The sequence below is a fragment of the Diorhabda sublineata genome, chromosome 6, assembly GCF_026230105.1.
Source record: "Diorhabda sublineata isolate icDioSubl1.1 chromosome 6, icDioSubl1.1, whole genome shotgun sequence".
Taxonomy (NCBI): domain Eukaryota; kingdom Metazoa; phylum Arthropoda; class Insecta; order Coleoptera; family Chrysomelidae; genus Diorhabda; species Diorhabda sublineata.
The window spans coordinates 5,746,627-5,766,765 of NC_079479.1; the positions used below are offsets into that span (position 1 = coordinate 5,746,627).

Genomic DNA, 20,139 nt, shown 5'->3' on the forward strand with positions numbered 1-20,139 from the left:
GATAAGGACCATATAAAGTAATTCCCGATCAGAACCCGACAAGATAATCCTAATGAGGACCATATAAGGTAGTCCTGATCAGGCCAATGTGAAGTAATCCCGATCAGAGAGGTATAAGGTAATCCTAATCAGGACAATATAAGGCAATCCTAATCAAGACCTTATAAGATTATTCTGATAAGGACCATGAAAGGTAAAACTGATCAGGACTATATAAAGTAATCCTTCTCAGAACCCTATAAGGTAATCCTAATCAGGACAATATAGGGCAATCCTAATCAGGATTTTATAAGGTAATCAAAAGTCATAGAACAAATCATCGCTTATAACACAAATAATACTCGTATGACAACACGTTTAAGTACGATGGCAATGTCAGATTTGATATATTCACATCAGTGTTGCCATATCTCAAAACTTTGATAGCAATACCTTTGTATGTAATTCCGACAGAACCACATCGCATATCTCGTGTAGTCTGCTTCTTCTTCTAGTTGTGTGAGAGATTCCGGAAGATCTCTTTCCGTGAAGGATTAGCTCCGATGGCTACATACCTCTGTTATCACGGTTGATTTGTCTTCGCAAAAGTATGTGTAATGGTTTTACTGCCTTGATTAGTCTTCCAAATTTCTAATCCCTTCGCCTTCTTTAAAACTGATCCCGATGTTTAACTAGACAATTGCTTATGAAGTACGAAGTTACTAGGAACTAGTTTCTAGGAACTTTCTACTTGTTTTTTTTGTGTTGTTTTTATCGTGTGTGGTTTTGTGTTCAATTAGATGGTCCTAATAGCTGTAACTGTAACTGCCACTGACGCGATATAAGTAAAGATCCCTAATATTTTTCAAGAAGACATTTTGGAGGTTGTATTTTAATGGTTTGTGTTAGCGTATCCATCGAGGTGATTGGATAGTAGAGGATACCTTGACGTCCTTAAAGAAAATTTAGAACTTTTTTGGATAGCAATGATAATCAACACATACATATTCCAACAGAATATTTATTCATACATGTTAGTACAGAGTCATTGGCTTGGTTCGAGGAAAAAAATATTGGAATATAGTTATGGACTCTATATAGGACAAAACGTACTGAAATTCAGTGAAACGTGGCTTATAGGTAATACAATCCAAAAAAGTAAAACTCGGATGAGGTTATTGGCATGGCAAAATACGAAATCCGTTTGGAAACGTTTAACAGAACTAAATTAGACGGTCAACGAACCCAACAAATCGGATAAATAATTTTGGTCGCGGTGGTAAATTCAAATAATTAATACACATAAATTTCATCAATTTACTACGCAGAGTAAATTTTTTTATTCATATATAAGGTATTGAAAAACATTTTATAGGGCATAAATTTTGATGTAAATTTCATTAGAGCATCGTGAGAAATAATGAACTCATTTTTTGAATTGTATTTTCACTCCATTCTTTGAGTTAGTTAAGTATAACTTTATTAGAAATGAAAAAGATTAATATCAAAATATGTATGTCGAGCTCACATAATTGAAATTTATCAAATACTATCGCCAAGATGGATGTTATTTAATTTGTCAATATTTGTAGCTCTTTCGAATCTAAACATCCTATTTCGTGATGATTTGTCTTGATTACAGGTCTCCTTCAATTGAAATTACGTTTAATAACAGATAATATCTTGACGTTTCGAACTAAATATTTTGATTAAGACCAAACGACAAGATTTTATCTGTTTCTTTTTTTTATGTAAAAAGCCTCCCGTGTGGAGATGCCTGTAGATATTGAACATCAGTAGGGTAGGGTCCCGATAAATTGACGTTCTGGGCATCTGCAGTAGTCTTGCAAACACTGCTCATGGCGGTATTATGTTAGACATCTTGGTATTGCCGTGGAAGTATCAGTAAAAGTCAGGCCAGCGACCTTTCTTCTATGCTCTAAGCTGTCTAAATTTCTGGTCAACTTTGGATCGTTGATAAGTCGAACTACTTCTGTATTGAATCGAGCACCTTTAATGTGTGCTAGGGAGCTGAGCTCCAAATGTGGAAGCAATATTCCAAAGATGGACGAATTTGGACCTTGTAGAAGATTAGAAGCTGCTGCGGATTATATAGCTTTTTGGTTTTAAAGAGGGATTCAAAGTTTTTGTGAAACCGACTTAGCTAAATCGGTCACGTGAGTCTTTGTTTAATTAAACTCAATCAGATTGCTTCCACCCCATTCCAGAATGTTTTCCAGATCGGTATTGATTGTGATGATCTGTTGCTGCTTACGGATTTGGATAGTATCCGAGTTTATTGAGGCGGTTGATTTGAACAAAGACACCAGTGTGCTATCGTCGTGAAGCTATAGATCGAGTAGTTTGTCGAGATCGTTGATGTACAGCCAGCGTTGACCTCAGACTTTTCTGAGGTGTATTCATTGATGTATCTGTCTTTGAGGAAGCTACTAGGCCAGCCGATAACTGAGAACGACAAAAGATGTTAATTTATTTAGAATGTTGTTATGCCAAACCATGTCAAAAGCCTTCGATATGTAAAGTCTGTTTGCTCTGGATTCTCCATATTTCTCTATAGCTTCAGTCCACCCCGATTGATCTATGTTTACGAAAGCTGTATTGATGGTCGCAAACGATGTTAGCAGATTCTTGATTTGCTGGTTAACGACTTTCTTCATGTCCTTAGTAACTGCTGGGTTTAAAGCAATCGGGTGGTAGTTGAGAAACGTCTTTTTTCCTTTTTTCTTGGTATTGGTTGAACCCGACCAATTTTCCAATCTCCAGGGAAGCCTTCGATATGTCAAGTCTGATTGCTCTGGATTCTCCATTTTTCTCTATAGCTTCAGTCCATCCTCGGTTGATCTATGATTACGAAAGCCCTATTGATGGCCGCTGATGATTCTTTATTTGCTGGTTAACGACTTTCTCCATGACCTTGGCAATGGCTGGGGACTAGAGCAATCGGGTGGTAGTTATTGGGAATAGTCTTTTTTCCTTTTTTTAGTATTGGTTGAACCCAACCAATTTTCCAATCTTCAGGGAAGAGACCTCTTTTATATGATGGAGAAAAGATTTGCTTAGCGGACATGTTAGTTTTGCTACGCAATTCTGCGACCCAACAAATCCGCCTCCTCTTTTGCGATCAGTGCGATTGATCCTATTTGAAAGGAGATTTAAAACCAAGACAAATCATGAAGAATATGCGTAACATTTAATAAATATATATAAATATGATAAATTTGCTGTTTCTATAATTTGGGCAGAGCTAAGACATCATTCCGATGATTGCTACTATTCCGGTGGTAAAAAGCTACCACAATTTTGTACACTGAACTTCAAATGATTTCTGCTTAAGTTCCCGTTAACTTCCAAATTTAAATATAACTTTCTGTGATTTAAACATCACTACCAACTGACTTATATATAAGTTCCAGACTACTTTATCAGATTGATCAAGAAATGGGGTTTATCTCTTACTAGTGATGTGGGCTGGGCAAATGCCCAATGGGTTGGTCATTTACAAAACGGGCAAATGTGCGGAAATTTCCCCTAAGTCAGTTTAAGCACCCAACGTTGGGCTTTTCAATAATTATTTTAATTATTATATATAATAATTTTTTATAATGCTAAAATGAAATCTAATGATTGAAACACAATATGTATAAAATAGGTTTTTATTTCAAAAATGTAGGTTTTAAATGTAAATTGGTAACACTTCTAGCTTCTAGCATAATTTGACAACTTTGATTTATTCTGATTTGGGGTTTGAATGAAATGGAGATTTTCACTTTTTTGTCGATCAGATTTTTAATTCTATTAGTATTTTTGCAAAATGGTTAAGAAAAAGTAACTTATTTGAAATTTTTTACTTTGAAACGGTAAATTCGTCAATAAGTATCATAATATCAATATGTTTGCTGGACAATAATTCAATATTTTTTCAGATGTAGTGTACGGCCCCAAGTCCTACTGGGTCTTCCACATTTAGAGCGATAGAATTCGAAACCATGAGGACAGCATATAGGCTGAACATACACAAAGAACTGCAGGCTGGACCAGCTGGACATGCAAAAATCTGCACGCAGGCCACGGGACCAATCATGTTGATGGGCAGGGACCAAATGGACAAACTCGTTGTCAAGTGTAAATGTGGATTTAAACAATCAATTCAAGTCTTCTCATAAAAAAAAATAAAATCATTTTAACTTCACAAACAAAAGGAAAGACAGAATAAATAATAACCTGATTCTAGGCACAACATTAGATGCCAAACTTCGATGGAAAGTGCATGTTAAAAAGAAAAACTAGGACCCAAATATAGGAAAAGGTAATGGATAATTGGAATAAACTCCACTGTGTCTTCACATATTAAGCAGATACTTAAACCTGTGTGGACTTATGGTACTCAACTATGGAAATTCCCTGAAGCAAGCAACTTAGCAATAATCCAAGCTCTGAGGGATATTCCCCTAGGTACAGCCGCGGTAGTGACCTCCAAAGAGACCTGGAAATGGACACAGTTTCTCAAACTATCAACAAATTAGACAAGGGTCATAAAGAAAGGCTCTATCATATCATATGTCAATCTCAAGACTGTCCAGCTCCTTGTCAATACTGGGTTAAGAAGAAGATTTAAGAGGATCAAGTCCTTTGATTTAGTTTAGTGTTTTCAATGTAAAAGCAGAGCTTGTGTATGCACGTTATAAACTATAGTGCAATCCATTCTAAGGAATCTAAAAAACGCTGATGAATACAGTTTACTTTTAAATTCAATCCTATTAGATTGAGTAGATTAAATTGCTCATCGGTCACTGTTGACTGATTGTAATATACTAAATACCTTTATGTGCTTAATATAAAAAAAGATAACTGATTTTGGTCCTCGATCTCTCTTAGATCGAGTGCTGCATATAATTGAATAAATTGACTGTATGTAACTTTGTGTTTTTTTTTATCAACTGCGAAAATTTTCCAAAATTTAACTGGTTTTCATTCTCAATTGTACGTTTTGGTGTAATAGAAGACATTAAATATTATGCAAGAAAATGCTATTTTCTGTGACCTACTTCTTCAGTTTTATTATAGAATTTATATGTGTGGGTTTCATATGTAGATTTTGTTAAATCGATCTATAATAAGAAGAAAAATCCTATTTTGATAATTCGTAACCGTACTAATATAAAATGAATACATTTTTAGAAGACGTCAATAAGAATACCAAGATCCATCCACATCTTCTAACGATTCTCGTCTCCAGCGAAATAATGTTTAATTGTGACACCATTTTCAATTTGAGTGTTAATCCTTCTTTAGTCAAAAATCCAAAATTTTATACCAACGTGAAATTCAATTTGAGACATTTTTCAAAACAACTGATCTTCGAGATCTAGTATTGTTACGAACTCGTCCCCGACATGGACCGTGAAGCCGATCCTGTTCGATTATGTTAATGGAATATAAAATCTGGTGGACGCGCCGGGTACAAATTTGTAAGAAAGGCAAACCCTTAACTTGTTTTTATATCTTATTTATAGTATGTTTTTGTAAAAGCAATTTCTAGGAAGGCTTTTCTGTTCGTTTATATTCTAGAACAGAATTATTGAGAAATCCTTTTTGTATAAATAATCTCTTGTTTATCAGCGAGTAAGTCAGTAAATAATCAGATGTCATTTCGAACACTTCGGGATATACAAGTAAACGGTGTGTTTAAATAAATTAATATGTTAAGAATTAGATGAGGGTTTAGTGATAAATCTTGAGGCGTAATTTAGTAAGTAGTGACTAGTTAAATGTACACAACTAAAATATATATCCATGACATTTGTTTTCATTACAATCTAATTTTTTTTCCGCGAGGATTATAATTTTTTTTAATGCACTGTTTTTTACATGTTTTCCCGACTTTACCTAATAGTGCACTGCAAATTAGTTAATGATAATTTATAGGTAGTACGAATGAAAATACAGCGAATTATGTGTGATTTTTTTTAATTGGATCAATTTTCTGCTATAATCGAAATTTGTTACAGAAGGTACGACTATTGTAGCTGAAATCATTTTTCTCGGTTTTCAGAGGGATGCAAAAAGAAAATTTGACATATTTAGATAGTTCAAATTCAAAGCATATTTTCTTCGCTTTTTTGGGGGTGACAATTATTTAATAGTATTTTTCTGGTAGTAAATATAAAAATGCGGGTAACTGTTTTTTTATTTTATCACATTATTTTGTCAACTTATTTATTTATTGGTATGTATATACAAACATTGATTCTTATAATTTTAACATATTCACTTTCAACCGCAAACAATGTGTTCCTATATTCAACCGAGTACATCTCAGTTATTTAAAGAGGTTCTAATATTACTTGAAGGAGATAAAAATACAATGAAATAAAAAATAACAAAGGATTTTGCCGTCTTTTTGCCGAGTAAGAATAGTGTCACGAACTCGTCCAGTGAGATAGACCGCGGAGCCCGGTCCTGTTCGATTATGTTAATAGAATCTAAAGTTTGGTGGACCACCGGGTACAATGTTTAAAATGCGCCGGTTATAAAGCACCATCCTGTGTATAGTATTCATAAGATATTTATATCAAGTTGTGAATGTTTTTATAGAGATAATTTCTGGAAAAACCTTTGTGTTTGTTTACATTCTAGACCAGAATTACATCACTCAATAAGTCGTGTGACTGACACACAGATGGCTCTGTTATTGTCAAATCCATATGACATTTATGAAGTACCAACTATGTAAAATTTCATGACATTTCGATTAGTCACAAAAAAGTTACAGCCATTTAAATGGAGCTACGTTTGTTAGTTTTAAAAAAATTTCGTTAATTTATCATTTAAAGCAATGGCTTTGAAAGTCTTATCCAGGCTCTGCTTCATCGATAAGAACCATTTGTGGTTGTACAGATACCGACGATAGTGAACGTTCTGTTCGTTCAATTTAGGTGGTTATTCCAGAAAACTTCAAAAATATCCATCATATCAAATATGCATAAAAATTTGACCATTATAAATTGATCAAAAACAATAACGCGTTGATGATTCAGAACAGTGTTTGACCATGTTTACACGTAATAAGTCAGATTTTTTGTGTCGATATGTGACAATGGTTGAAACATGGATCCATCACTTCACTCCTCAATCAAAACGGAATCATCCGAGTGGACTGCAGCCAGTGATTCACGTCTGAAGAGTCCAAAGGCACAACAGTCAGCTGGGAAGGTTATGGCTTCAGTATATTGGGATGCACATGGCCTCATATGACAAAGAAAAAAAAACACTGTTTCTTCAAGAAAATTCACTTATTCACAACGATGGTTAAATTGAACGAATTAAACTTCTAATTGCTTCCTCGTCCACTGTACAGTCCAGATCTGTCCCCCAGTGACTACTGACTATTCAATTGCTGAAACTGGAGCCTATAAGCATGTCATCGAGAAGTTGGAGAAGCGTTGGAATTATTGTATTGCTTTTGAAGATTACTTGATGAATAAAATTGATTTTTAGCAAAAACATGTGTTTTTCTTAGTTAGTCACACGACTTGTAGAGTAACGTAATATCTAGAAATCAGTTGTAGGGGCAGGTGTAGCAGTCAGTAAATAATCTGATGACGTAGTAAATTAATCGGAATACTCAAAAGTAAACTGTGTATTATAAATTAGTATGTTAAAAATTAGATAAGTGAATAGTAATAAGTTAACGCATAGTTTAGTGTATGAATAAAGTAATATACCCACCATTGAAAATGAACTATTTGATTCCGAAACTCAGAAGTCTGCTGATTTATGCAACACCTACAAATAACTTTTGATAAGGAAACCTTGAATTGATTTTAATATTTTCATAAACGCAAAACAAACTTCGATGTGGAAACTTTTGTGGTGGATACCTACAACTTTATAAATATAAAAATAACCTTATCGATGCATTGTATCCAGTTATTTTGATTCTATATATATTAAATTACCGGTAATACGTAACAAACACAGGTGGTAGATAATAAGTAATCGATACTTGGCGTTCCTTAAACACTTGGTTGAATGTGATAAACATAGATATTGAAGCTTGAAATATATAGATAGGAACTAATACGAGCTTTCTATTGAAATAAGAGTCTTGATGGGGTAGAATAGTTGTACTGAAGAGGATCGATTACGCGAAAACCGGTTGTATGTTAAAATATATAATATGTTACTGAGTAACTCAATATGTATCGAGGTATATAGAGAGAATTATTTTATGTAAATAGTCAAAATTTTTGTATTTAAAAATATTCTAAAGAGATATGTCAACATTCAGGGTATAATTTCACGTATGGGGCGTTCTCAGTTCACTGTTTTCGAAGTAATCACACCTTCGCATCTTTTGATTCTAATAAAACATTAGAAGATTAAGAGTTAAGTTTATGATAAATATGGTGAAATGAGGTGAGGGATGTTAATTTACCCCCCATATGAAAAAATTAGAGAGTTTCAAACGTAAAACTGATGTAACGAAGCGCGTTTAATACCCAGTATCACACATAAAAGAAGTGAATTTTACTAGTTTTGTATTGCCAAAGTCCTGGAAGCGTATTTTGCAATTCGTTTATTTAATTTTGGTATTTTGTTTCATTGAACGATTAAACTTAATTCCGAGACTTTTGGAAAAATTGCCCACAACCAAGTGGTTGAAAGAAGATTTACAAAATTGGTTGAGTTCCATCCTGGTTCGGTGAGAAAAGATTATCATTGAATCATTCGGATAAGGATATTTATGATCAAACGCAGATCTACAAAACTCTTAATCGCCCAGTTGAGAATAGGAGAAGTTCAGGACGATTTTCAACGCCATCTATGTTATCGGTTTACATCTAAAAGCTTACTTTTTGGTTTGTTTTATTTTTGAATGTTTGTCAATCTGGATTCTGGAACTAAGTTGCAATCATGCATCGAGAAACAAGCAAGATTATTGAATGAACAACGTCCATCTTGTAAATGTGTATAAAATCTTTGATTATAGAAATCTTTTTTCTTGGTACTAAACCAATTTGAGAGATGTCGCTAGGATCAAACTTTGTCATCAAATTTGTATCCAGAGTGGCAGATCTATCGAGTATATAATCTTAGGTCCCATAAGGTGATGAAGTGTGGACGCTGACAGAGTACGACAAATGAAGATTTAGAAGAATCGAAAGATTAGTCATAAGGAAAATAAATGGAGGTATCAAAGTAGGAGATAAATTGAGGTATCAAAGTGGGAGATAAATGGAGTATTCGATATAATTCTGAAATAAGCTACCTTCTAAAAAACCAAGACATATTTAGTTTTACAAAAGAAACCAATGGTCTGGACATACCTATTCAACGTATGGAAGTCCTCCCGTATGTCAAAAAAGTTCTGAATGTTAACATGTGCAATAGACGAAGCCAAAAATGAGATGCTTGGGCAATGTCACGGATGATCTTCGAAATATGCGAATTAGGGAAAGTCAAGAGGTCAAGGATCACACATGGCTGTATTAAATTGTAATTCGAGTCAGCTATATATATGGCCAAAGCGATTTGTAGGCAAAAAACTAATAATCTATTGACATAGAATTCCAATTTAAAACATTACTGACTATTAAAATACAAGTTGGTTAGTTTCCTCCTTCAAGAGGGAATAGAACTACTATAACAGGCATGTTTCAGGTTTCAATATTCGAATTTAGGGAAAAAAGTAGTGTTATGAACTTGCCCACTGATATAGACCGTGCAGCCGGTCCTGTCCTTATATCTTATCGAAGCTAACGTTTGGCGGGAACGTGTAGTATTTTTTTTTATCTTAATTGTTTATCTTAAATGTTTCATCAAAGACCTTTTCGTTAGTTTACGACAAACTACAAACTACCAGAAATCGAAGGCTCTAGATTGTGGTTTTGATATATAAAGCGTGAGTCTAGTAGCCGCAAATCGGTCAACAATTTGATGGAATAGTGAACACATCAGAACAGTGACAAGTAAATACAAAAGTGAACTAAACAGTGCATTTAAATAAAGGATTCAGCTCAATTATTATGGAAGAAAGGTTTCTGCCAGTTTCTGTGAAACTTAGCATAAAGATATATTGAAGTAAGCTGATTAATAGCCTCCATGGGCTCGAAACCCGTCAAAACCACCAATGAAATGTGAGAAAGTTTCCCTGGAGGAAGGGGATTGGTTTTGACCAACTTTTATGAAACTGATTAAAAGTCTCAATAGGGTTTCGTGCCTAATTCTCATATGGATTGAGCGGGGGATATTAAGTGTGGACATAAGTGTTAGTTTATAAAGAAATAAATTCACCGTGTGAATCGATTCATCCGTCCTGTTTTATTATAAAAACTGTTTATATAAATGAGAAGAATAATTCAATATACAATTTTAATCATCAGCTTTTAGGGATAAGCTAATTTTTGTTATAGGAAAGATCCATGATAATTTTATCGATCACCTCCTGAATTTTATTATATAAATTTTGAAACACCCTGTATATATTTACAAAGAGAAATTTCCGATAGAAATCCACAAACACTTGTCAGGTAAAGTGTAAGGAAAGTCTCTCGTGAAAATGTATCTATAGAAACTATCAATTTGGTATATAGGGTGTACAAAAATTGTTTTTGCAAATTTATTTTCAATTGATTGGTCATAAATTAAATAAAGCGAGTTTTATGTTCTGCCTTTCCTACCTGATTCAAGGTTTCCACAATTATTGTCAGAACTTTTGCTGTCTATCGATTTTAAACAGACACTAAATTAAAAAAAAAATGTCAGACGCATCCCTATCATGTCTTGAGTCCCAGTATTTCATTTTTCATACTCACATACCTTGTGTTAAGTTCTCATGCAATCGTCAACAAAATAAATAAATGCATTCTACAAATATTCGAAATAAACTTGTTCGTACCGATTCACAACACAAAACGTTATTTGCTTCCCATTTTTAATAATATCAATGTTTATAAACAGACAGACAAGCCAGTTGTTTCACGAGGTCCATTGAACTTTTTACCACTCTCCCCCACACGTCGAGTATTTTGACCTGAAGGAACGTGAAAACGTCTAGCCTGTCCCTGTCGACGACCGGCCTTTGTCGAACTCCGTGTGGGTAAAATGAAATAGAGATGGGGTTGAAGACCACAATGATAGGATTTCGAGACAAAGGATATCAGAAGCAAAAATTTTATGTTTCAAAATATATTCAAAACACAAAAATATGAACGATTTATTCGAATCAATTTTTAGTAGTTATTAGTACCAAAATGTAGGGCAAAAAATGAAGAACAGAATAAAGCGCATAGAAGAAATAAAATACAATAAATGGCAAGCTGAGCAGTGGACTATATGTATATAAAAAATAAGAATGGGGAAACAATGGATAAGACCAAAATAATCCGAAGATGGGAAGAGCAATTCAGAAAAATATTGAATACAAAAAGCGATGGAGGACGACAACCCAAAATTGGAGTAATAACGGAAATATATTGCCGCCATCGAATGAGGAATACAGAGGCAGAAGAATGGTAAATCCTCGGAAGAAGACTAAATAGAATAAAAAATTAATCGAATACTGTGGAACTGCACTAAAGACGGGAATCTATGATTTCATAAATAATATATGGGAAGAAGAGACAATGCCAGAATCAATAATGGTACCAATATACAAGAAAGGAAAAGAGACTAGATACAGTCTAAAAAATAATGGCAAAGATCTTAAAAAGATGGTGGAAAGAATTTGGAGAAACTTATTAGAACACCACCAATTTCAGATCTGAGAGATCAGTCACAGACCATCTTATCATTCTGAAGCAAACGCAAAGATATAGTATGAATATATGTCAATTTATTCAGGTTTAATAGATTATCAAAAAGCAACGATATTGTCAATAGAAATTATTTCTACAGAATTATGAACGATCTTAACGTTCCAAAAAAAAAACCAAAATGACACTCGAACATAATAAAACGACAAGGTAAACCAAAGAATATCAAAATGTTTCTAGATCAACACAGGGTTAAAACAGATCCGTTATTTAATACGCTGTTCAATTAGTATTAGAATTAAAATCGGTTTGAACACAACAGAGACACTAAAAACAACAGAACTAATTGCAATAACGAGGAAGAGAAGGAAAAATTCAGAGAACTGAATTCCAAAAAATATCTCTCGAAAGGCGAAGCTATACAAACCAATAATTAATGCATCTAAATGTTCTTGACTTTTGGTCTCTTGTGTTTCTTCTTGATAATTTTTAAAAGAAATAAATTTTGAAGTTTCGACTTTTTTTTAAGTCTTTATCAAAATATGATATTGACTCTGACAATTTGCTTATTTATATTGATCTATAGATCACCTTCATCATGAATATCAAAATAAGGATGAAATCAACTTAGAACTTTGTTCTAATAAGAAAAATTAATTTTTCCTTGGTCCCTACATCTCAAATATGTAGCAGTACTTAATCAATAAAATTATTTGTAGTTTTATTAGAATTTACAAAATAGAGCTATAAATAAATAAATTATTCAGATCTTTTTTTATCATATTTGACAAAGACTTAAACAAATGTCGAAACGTCAATTTTTATCTATCTTTTAAAAATTATCAAAAAGAAACAAATTTTAAAACAGAAGAAATCTAAAATCAAGCAGAAGAAGAGAAGTTGATATTTGGGAAAGAAAAATATTCAAGGGGAAGGCAAAAAGGAGGGAGAATTATGGCTAAGAAGAACAAAAAACGAAATATTTGGAGATAAAGAACTAAGCAAAATAATGAAATCCAAAAAATAGAGTGGCTAGGTATATAGAGAATGCCAGATTTTATAGCAACAAAAAAAATGATGGACACAGAACATTGAGGACCAAGAAAAAATAAAGACCAAGGAAAAGTTGATGAAAGATCTAAAAGAGAGAGAAAGGAATTCAGGACTGGGAAACGAAAGCAAATAATAGAAAAGAGTGGAAGGGAACAACTTTCAAGCTATGGCTCTAAAAGGCATTTTATATTTAATGATATACAAGAAGTCGCAATTGAGACCGTACCAAAAGTGAATCTTTATTGTAACAAATATGTATGAAGAAGGACACCAAAATATAGAATTTAAAAATTTTCATAAAACAAAATTATTCTCTTCAAATTACTCTCCATTACAAGTGATACAGTTATTTCACTGATTGAAAAATATCTTTTATGCGTGAAAACAATAAAAAAGTCACACGGGACCAGATGAGGAGAATAAGATGTGTGGAGCAGCGTTACCATGTCTTTGGACGGATATTGATGTGTGCAGGTGCATTGTCGTCCCCTATATTCCACAAACAGGAACTTTTTTGACGAACACTGATAGGTTTGATTCAAGCTCTGACCTGTGAGAACAAACTCTGGGTCCTAACTACATGCACCATGACTCATCATTAATGCTGACCAGAAAATCTGGATCAGTTTCAAACTGTTATTTCGAACGATATGATTCAATTAAAGTCTGAACAAAGCACCAAGATAACCCACCACTCGCTGACTGCTCAATTGTGAATAGACGGTCTGTAAGCACAAGATGTGGATTAGGACAGTTGATGGACATCCATCACGATGTTTGTAAAAATGTAAAAATCCTTGACAACATAATTAGTTTAGAGTTTGACTTCTATTGCTTATTTCGAGACTTGATGTGCATGTGGCTAATGATGAACGAAGTTTATAGTATTTGTTCTCAATACTTCCTCCTCCTCGAGCTCTTATACTGACTTGAATACATCTCGATATTATGGCAATAAAATTTTGAACAAAAAGTTGGCCCATTTTGCCTTATATTGATTGAAGAAGCACCGCTCTAAGACTAAAGAAGTCTTTGCAAGTGGTAACTTCAAATACGTGTTTTCAATGTGTCCCATAGATGTTCGGTTGGATTGAGTTCGAAACTGAAAGCTGGTTAATTCATACATACTATGCTGATCTCTTCTGATCCTAGCACAGTCTGGATCCACCACAAGGTACCACATGCTTATCGAATATGTACCTCTCTTACATTATAGAAATAAGTACCTTGGAATGTACATCACACTTAGTCTTCCTCATAGCTTATTCTTTCAGCACTAATGCTTTGGGTATTCTTTTCTTCTCTAGATACTGTGGTGACCGTTTCGTGTAAATAAAACCTGGACTTCTTTAAGAGCAGAACGTTACTTCGATCTCCATTATTCAAGTTTTCTTCTGCGAAAAATATACTTTGAAAAGTGGTAAGGACTACTCCTGTTCAGGCCGTTCAACTGAAGTTACACATGAAGAGACCCTAGTTGGCGGTTTGACTTAATCTAGCACGCCGCTTTTAAAATAAAACTCTGGCTACTATCATATCGCATAAGTAGAATCTGTCTACTCAAAATGATGCATGCTGATTCCCAGATTTGAATTCCATGTCACCATATAGGCTTTTAATGGTTTTGTATACAAGTACATTGTTAGTGAAAGATAGTTTGGATGAACGATCTCAGCTAGTACATTTTCCTGTAAATCAGGCAAAGGTGTAATATCTTCAGCCATATTTACTTAACCAGGTTAGGCGCCGTCTAGATAGACATCGAAGTCGTCTTTTTGGAGTAATGAACAGATTTTAAATTATACGTTCTGATACGCCAGGTATTCATTCATTTATAAATTTTTTAGACGACGCCACCTGAAAGTTGTCGTTCTGTATTCATTTACATACCTAAAGTTGCGTTTTGAGTGTTCCATGTAGTGAAAGTGACAGTTGAGTACTGTGTTCCGTACTGCAAAACACTTTCGGGACGCTCTGGAGTAGACAACTACAACTTCCTTAAGTGTTAGTCTAGTCACTTCAATGTTGACAGTTGACAGTTTCACTTCGATGATTTTGCATAACCTTAAAGCTTATATAGACGACTCAATAACAAACAAGATTGAAATTGCTAACAGAATACTTTCTTTCACCAAAAATACGAATCAAACAACAAATTCTATCGAAGACACAAACACATCTACACAGATTCCATCAACATCTAGTGGACATATAAATATTCCATATGCATCCAATCCAATAAATATTAATAATTGTCCTGTAGGTACAATCAACATTACTTTTTGCAAATAATTAATAAATTAATATTGACATTGCAAATATCAAAAAATGTTTATAATTCTCTATTATTTACTTTCTTTCCTCAGTGTAATTGAAAAAGTTTTGGATCTTATACGTCGTCTAAAAAATGTTGTGTACGCCGCGGGTGGAATACTACTTTGTTGGACTCGTCAGTGACAGCGTTTCTGTTTGAGGTTACAATCGCCGTATCACCTGCAAGATAGTGACATCTGTTGTAGGGTGATCAACTGTATAAAGCGGATACAGAATTGGTCCTAGGATGCTACCTTGTACTACCTCAAATATCATCGTTACCAAATGTGTGTAATTCTTTATATTTCGCTTGAAAGTGTCTTTATGTGCTGCCAACGTTGTGGAAGGCCTTGGTAACATCAAAATTCTGAACTCAAAATATTTTAACACGAAATTGGTCTGGTTCTTATAATCAACCCGATAACAATTCAATTTATTGCTATGAAATGAAACTCTAACTTTTGAAAATACCATGAATTCCAATTTTTCATAAAAAAATTTGTAATTCGTCAACTTTTGCACCTGAGCGTACGTTCCATAACGCAAATTTTATCACGTACTGTATTAAAAAAGTAAAACGTGACGTTCTATTACAATGTGAATATATTTTATGTATGAAAACGATATGACAATCTGTAGGAAATTCATCAATCAACTTGTTAACGAAACGCCACTGATAAGACCACTAGTTAGATTTGTTTGTTAAGTAATTTAATCTGTTATTACTGATACATAATCTATGATACTGATCACATTAATATAAATGTTTGAATGGTTTCTAGCCCTACGTCTTGTTCACGCTCGAACTCTTAAGGTCACTTTACAATTTAGTATTTCCTGTATTGACGTCATCGTCTAAATAACGGTATACCTAAATAGCTTTAAGTTCAATGGATTTTTGGTATGTATTGGCAACTTTTCCATTTCTAAAATGGTATGGAATTATTATTGGGAAAATAAGTTCGTAATTTATGAATAAAATAAATGATTGTCACTAATTAGTGGATTTAGGGGTCATACAATGATGATGGAAATTCTACGTGGAGAACAGGAATATGTAGAATACAGTATATTTTATGAATGGCCCTGGTATAAGAAAGATTTTCCTATGCAGTGCTGGTATTGTGATGATATTCAAGAAGAGGTTTCCTTATCTGTTGCTAGTGGAATATCACGCGTATCTCCCAACTTTCTTAGAAAAGATTAAGATTTCTAATAGACCAAAAGTATTTTCCAGATTGTAAATTATCTGAGTAAATATCCTTACATAGACTCTTGCTAGAAAAACTGCCCTGTCATACAATTCAAATAAACTATAACAACCTTTCTTTATCCTAAATAGAAGGCGATTCAGTCTCTGGGATGCTTAAGGGCTTATAACATATCTAAACATGTTCAGGTATACAGTATAACAAACCCTTGTAAAGAAATAGGTTATTTACATAGGAAAGTTATTGAACATACGATTAAAATAGTAATTTTATTTTTTTCTGTGTTTTTTTAGCAAAAATGTTGATTATATTTTATAATCCAGAAGGTTTTCTAAATGTATATAGTCAAGGTTACAGTTTAATCGGTTTTCACACTTTAAATTACTTTCCAACATTTGATGATCTGTATACTATAGGAGTATGGTTCCAGATATACCTGTCCCAACAAAGAAAACACAAAAATTTTGGAAAAAATATATTTATTTTTCAACGTGATCTCCTTTTAGCTCCATACACTTTTCCCAGAGATTTTAATGAGTTTGATACCCTTTATTGGTGGAATATCTTCGACTATTGAGCAATTTTTTCAAGTCTGGGAACAGAAAATAAGCCGAGAGGGCGAATAGAGGGCATGAGGTAGCAATTCACACTTTAGTTCATTAATTTTTGCCTTTGAAATAACGGATGTGTGAACTGGTGCATTGTCTTGATGAAACAACACTTTCTTCTTAACCAAATGCGGCCGTTTTTACTTGATTTCTTTGTTCAAACTTTGCAGTGAGTTCGCATAATACTCGCCGTTTATAGTTTTGCATTTTTCGAGATAGTCACTTAAAAATCGCATCCCAAACAACCGACCGGTTCTCCCTTTTCAATCCATTATTTTTATTGTCCTTTTGTTTCGGGTGTGAAGTGATGGATCAACGTCTCTTCCATTGTTACGTGGAACATTGCCAAAAATTCGATGAAAACATCTTCACGACGCTGCTTTTGTTCCATTGTGAGCAAACGCGGAAACCATCTTGCGCCAAGCGTTCTCTTGTCCAAACCTAACCTAATCTAACCAGATCAGAAACTTCTGGGACCACCCTCGTACAGTACACATAAAATAAATTCACTTGTTAATGTTCTCATAAATATTGACATGAAGTGAACAACAAATTTGAAATGATTAACATGTTTTAGCATTAAAATTCAGAAAAAAATAGTTTGTATCATCAAAAAGCACGTTAACGGCACTAACTAAATAGTTAGAAATGTAGTGATGAGTATGAACTCCTAATGGGAAACAATATTCAGTAATACATTAAACAAATACATATGATAAAGTTGAACATAAGTTAAAAACCCACTATCTTTCACCAAAGGAGCCTTAATTTATAAATTTTCTTTGTTTCTATTTCATTCTTCTTTCATTCACTTCATCTTCTAACAATAAGCATCACTAGAGCCATTTCTAATGGTCTACATTTTACTCAGTTTTTGTTGATTGAAGGTCATCCATCAATCATTTTTCCAATTGGCACTCTGTCCCTATACGTTTTGTTATTTCATATATTTGCAAGTCTGTTCAGACTCATTCTTTTTAACTGGTAATTCTAGTTTTTCTTTTTGACCTTTTCTTTTGTATGAGGACCAGCAAGTCTGTAAATATCAATGTGGATACCGAAGAGGATGATGAACCAATAATCTAGTACCAGATACTAACAAAATAGTTATGAAAATATAAGTCTACGTAGTTAGAAAAACCAAATAATATAATACTCCGGATGCAATTAACACCAACCAAGGCAATTAACACTATACATTCATGTACAAAAGAAACTTTACCATAGAAGAGAAAGTACGTGCTACTGTCAACTACATTATCAAAACTCACCCTAGAAGCGTACCCAGCGTAGGAAATATACAGAAGGAAATGCTTAATTGTCAAAAAATTGTTACAATTTGTAGAAAAAAGCTTGTAAAAACTAAAAAACAAACATAGATATACTACTTAGTCGTTTAGAGAGTAAAAACAGAGTTTCCATTAAATATGATTTCAAATTATTGCGAAATGCGGGAAAAGATGATATCGATTTGATTTCAATTGGCAAGTGATTGAGCATTTTTTTGCATTGTAAAGTATTGAGCCCTCAACTAATTCTGAGCGTGGAGTAGGTAGGTAAAGGTCGTGCTCCGCGTTCCTACGTGAACAGCCGATACACGATAAAGCAACCTTGTATGATCATAAATATCAACGTGTGATTCTATCAAAGACAAGAAAAAAAAAACATAAATGAAGTATTAAGATAATTAGAAAATTTGTGCAAAAACAAATTTGAACGAAAAGAAAGAAATAATGAAAATGAAAAAAATTGGGAAGGAAAAATACACAAGACATATAAAAGAGGAAGAAAAGTTACTGTACTCTAGAAAAGATGAATAAATCAGAAAGTAATGTAACTATATGGTAGCAGAACTACAAAAAAAGGAATAAAGTGGGATAAAAAAGAAGAAAACAAAGGAATGAGTAAACGACAGCTGTAGAAGAAGGCTTGAACACGCAGAAATGAAAGAAAATAAGACAGTAAAGCAAAAAATTCAAGCCTTCGACTTCCATAGCTCTTTTGTAACTATTTCTTTATGTCTCCCTCAATTTTATACCTATTAAGATCTAAATATACTCCATTTTTTGTATGGATTTTGTATCTGCCATTTTTACTGTATCATTTTTAAGATGTTTCTTTATTTTGCCTTCTATTGTGATGAATTTATTTTTTCTTTTAGGTAGCTTCTATAACGTTTACTTTTATTGTGTAATATGTCGCTTCTCGAATCGAAGATCCATTGTTTAATGCTGTTTTGTACTTGGTATACCTTCATTTCTTTTTTTGCGATTTTCCAAAAAAAAATTAAGTAAAAATATTTTAGGAAACATATACTTCAATGAACGTAAAATCCTTTAATATTATTACATCAAACATTTATTGTAATAATATTTCTCAACTAATTCATTATTGTTTAGATCACCCTGCATACAACATATGATGCGATAATATATTACTCGATAAAATATTTCAATATAATGGAATAAACAATATTTTGTTTTAACGTTCGTCCCTGTATAAACGTATCTTGCATAAGTATTGTAGCTAAGCACATGTACATGTATGCAACTATTCCACCAGCTGTGATTAAGAAAAGCTAAACCTCCTTTCTCGCGACAATAACTAGTGTTACATACACTATTAATATGATATTAATAGTACCAATTTGAAAATTAACAAAAAGTAACGAAAGAAAATGGAACATTGCGTAAATTGTATTGAACAATATGTCCAACTTCCAACTAATTCAATAGAAGGTTAAGAAACGTGAATAACTTGATTAATCATTGTTTTATATAAAACATAATTGGACTTATATAAAAACAACATATGACACATGCGAAACTATGACAATATTTATTCGTATAATTTATTTGTAGACAAAATGGCACCCATTTATCTAACATTGTTTCAATTTGTAAAGGATATTTACCTTATTTGATCGCCAAATTGCTGCGCGAAAACCTCAAGTGCTATATAACAACAGTTCTACAATAGTTTTCAACTGTTTCATTACACATTATGGAAAATTGATAAAAGTTTTATGCACAATGCACAACTACTTCACTTTGTTATGATAACAGTAGTTGACAGATCGCAGGTTCACTCAAAACTAGTCAGCTGTTTTTGTCAAGTGTAAAGTTGAATTGTAGAGAGGAGGCAGGCAGCCTGCGCGTGATTTTTAAAATATCAGGAACTTTGCGCAAGACATACGTT

The 20,139-nt window shown here is 33.2% G+C and overlaps 1 protein-coding gene across 5 annotated transcripts in view; it reads right to left on the reverse strand.

The window, feature by feature from the left end:
• Positions 1-20,054, reverse strand: part of LOC130444847 (atos homolog protein A) — a 67,341-nt gene extending 47,287 nt beyond the window's left edge. For 4 of the 5 annotated variants that reach the window (XM_056780132.1, XM_056780133.1, XM_056780128.1 and 1 more), the window contains exon 1: positions 19,856-20,039. The gene's annotated coding sequence lies outside the window, so the exon portion shown is untranslated. Of the gene's footprint in view, positions 1-19,855 lie in introns of all 5 variants that reach the window. The other variant, XM_056780135.1, reaches the window with a different exon arrangement.
• Between the last annotated feature and the right edge of the window lie 85 nt (positions 20,055-20,139).